Here is a 3255-nt window from a genome sequence, read left to right on the forward strand (position 1 = left end):
CCGAGCGGGCGCCGGCTCGGGGACGTCCCAGCCTGGCTCCGGTGCGCGCGCCGCCGCCGGACTCTTGGGCGGCGGGGAGAGAGTCTCAGGTCTTCCGCTCCCCTCCCCCGCCCCGCCGAGGGTACCCCCAGAAGTGACAGCGCCCCGAGCTCGCAGCGCCTGACCGCGGAGCCGGTGCTGCGCGCTGGTGTCGGGGTGACGGGGGCGCGCGCCTCGGCGGGCGAGTTTCCTTTTGACCCAGTTGCCGGAGAACTTTTCAGAAGTTCCTCGCGTGGCCGGGCAGGTGACCCGCGCCGTCTTCCCCTCCGGCTCCCCCCGAGGCGGGCACCCGGGCTGCGGCGCGTGCCGGGCGCCCCCGGCGTGCGGGGGTCAGGGAGGGAGGGATGAGCGAGGCTCCGTGAGTCACGGACCCCGGGAGCGAGGGAGGAGGGAGGATTGTGTCGTGCGCTCACCTGTTTGTCAGTCACACTCACACGCAGAGGCCGCCGCTGTGAGTCACGGCCGGCTCCGGACCACCCGCGGGCGCGCGTAGGCTCGCTCCCACGCACTTCCCCCCTCCCCGGCACGTACTTCCTCCGGGCCTCAGTTTCCCCTCCCCGGGGTCCCCTCCACCGCAAGCACTGAGATGCCCACACCACAGTAGCCGTCACACTCTTAGTCATTCCAGTTTCCTGGCACCATCACACGCAGCCAGAGCCCACACTCCTGACACAGAGGGTCCCTCCCCGGCCCCGCGGCCCACCCTACACCTCCACTCTGATGCCTCACAGCCCTCGGGGAGCGGGGCTCCGGCTCTCCCCCAGATCCTTGACATCATCGCCCTCTTCCTCCTCCGCGTCCAGAGGTCACCAAGTCCATCCGCCTTTCTCCTGTGCCCCTGTCAGTCCTCTCCTGAACTCCGACTGCCTGGTCCAGCGGGTCACACCCCCTCCTGCTCCTAGTGCTGAGCCATCTTTTAAAAATGCAAATCTGGCACTGTCCCTCCCTGCGAACACCCTTCAGCGGCTTCCCGTGGCCTCAGGCTAAATCCCGGTGAGGGGCGGGCACTCCTGCTGCCCCCCTCAGCCTGCCCCTCCCTCTCACTTCGGTGGCTCTCTCTCTCCTAGTCCCTTACCCTTGCTGTGCTCCTCCCCAACTCTTCACCCACCCCTTCCTCCGAGGGACTGCCCCTCGCCCCCCCAGCGGTGCACCCTCTTGCCCCTCTTCCAGCTCTGTGTTCTTCAGCCCTCTTAACTCTCGTCTCCTCCCCGCCGATCAGGCAGCAGCAAGGGGACAGCACTCATGCACGTCAGGTTCCCTGCGTGGCCAAGTACCTGACACAGTGCTTGATGTGCTGTGGGACCTCAGTAAATATTTGCTGAATGAATGAAGGAAGGAAGGAACGAGAGTGAAGGAAGCCTCCTAGGAGGAAGGAGCAGTCACTGCCAGGTGCAATTTCCCTTCTGCAGGAGCAGTTGCTTCATGTACTGGCAAACTTTTGGCACCTACCCAGTGCCAGGCCCTGGAGGCCCAGGGCTGAGGAACTGTCCCCTCCCCCAGGATCACTTTCAGAAGGGTGGGTGGGGGAGGGGTGTGAGCCAAGGCTTCCTGTCTGCCCTCTCTAGGCTGGCGGGGCCATTTTTCCAGCCCATCCCACTAGCGGGGCTCAGAGGTGTCCACCCCTTTCCAGGAAGTAGTAGCTCCTGAGAGCCTGGGTTCATGTGACCCCAGGTGTTGGGGGGAGCTGACCTCGGTTTGGCCAAGCAGGGCCTGGGGCTCTTAGGTTAAAGGACACATTCTTCAAATTCCTGGAGGAGGTTGGAGGCCCCTGCAGGTACCCCCACCCCAATACCAGCTCTGCCCAGGGGTTAGGGCATTGGGATTGCTGAGGTTTGCAGAGGAGTTGGTGAACTTGTCAGAGAACCTCCCCCTTCGTTTGCCTCCCCACCCCCACCCCAAAGCCTTTGTTTGCCTGGTGTGTTCAGGGTGAAGTGACCTTTGCTGGATTCACATACAGTGGTCTGAGTGTGCAGATAGTTGTGGCGAGTAGAGTGGAGCCGGGATCCTCTTGTCCTGGACTGTCAGCTCCTGTGTGTGGTGGCAGGAGGACAGCCTGATTCTCAGGGCCCAGGCAAATCCCGGAAGAAATGTGGTTCTCTTTGATTCAGGGCCTGTCTCCAGGCTCCTTGGGGGTGTGGTATTTCTGTCTGAGCCAGCTCCTGGGAATTGCTTTTCCTTCCTCCAGGACCCTAGGAGGGGGCTGTGCTCACCCTGGGAACAGTGCCATGGCCAGGATCTTGATTCCTGGGTAGCTACTGAGGGCCCCTCCCCCACCCTCTGACTCACTGTCTGACACTTTTCTTGGACTCCTTCACTATCTTTCATTCCCTTTTCTGACTTGGCCTCTCCTTGTCTCTAAGTCTTTTTGTCTCATCTGCCTTTTTCTCATTCAGCCTCTTGATTCCCAGGTGGGATAGTGGAGTATGAGATCCAGGGACTTTTATTCTTCCTCTCACCCCAAAAGAAAATCAGGGAGGGAATCATGTAAGCCTTGAACTTGCTTCTTGACACATTAGTTGGTTCTTGGGAAACAGGGAGCCTCCTGAGATGCCCACATGGGCAGCCTCTCACATTCTGGATACCATTCTAACTCAGACCTCCTGGCAGAGAGGAGGATGGGCATGGGTCTTTCCCTCTCCTCCCCATCCCCTTTTAACTGACAGGGAGAGGCCAGCCTCATTCTTGAGAGATGAGCACCCAGGCTGGTACAAATTGGAGGATTGTAGGATCCAGAACTGTGATGGAATCCTAATGCTGATGAGAGCCCGGTCAGTGAGTGAGGAGTAGAGGTTGTTCAGGCAGGCCCTGAGGACTTCTAAAAGGGAGGTGAGACTGGGTTCCAGCTTGTCCAAGTTGGAGGTGAACAGGTCATGGCCATCAGGTGAATTGCACATTCAGCAGGTGTTGCAGGTTCAGAGGGGTCTGAGGAGTCTTAGATGATGAGTTTGGAGGGGAGGCAACAGCCAGGCCTGCTTCTAGTGGAATTCTGGACTTGACCATAAAGGTAGGCTCCCCTAAGGGGAGCTGCAGAGTGAGTGTTAGAATGGGGGTAACAGGTAGATACTTGGTTTATTTAATAAGGTCATTCTGCCTAAAGAATGGCTGTGGGGAGCAGAGAGAGGGGATGTGGGTAGTAGAAGTGGGGACAGAGACATAAGGATAATAAAATTGAAGGACACATACATAAAATACAGCAAGTGTATGAATTGTATATGT

This window comes from Condylura cristata, unplaced genomic scaffold (genome assembly GCF_000260355.1).
Source record: "Condylura cristata isolate star-nosed mole 26May11 unplaced genomic scaffold, ConCri1.0 scaffold00004, whole genome shotgun sequence".
NCBI classification, from domain to species: Eukaryota; Metazoa; Chordata; class Mammalia; order Eulipotyphla; family Talpidae; genus Condylura; species Condylura cristata.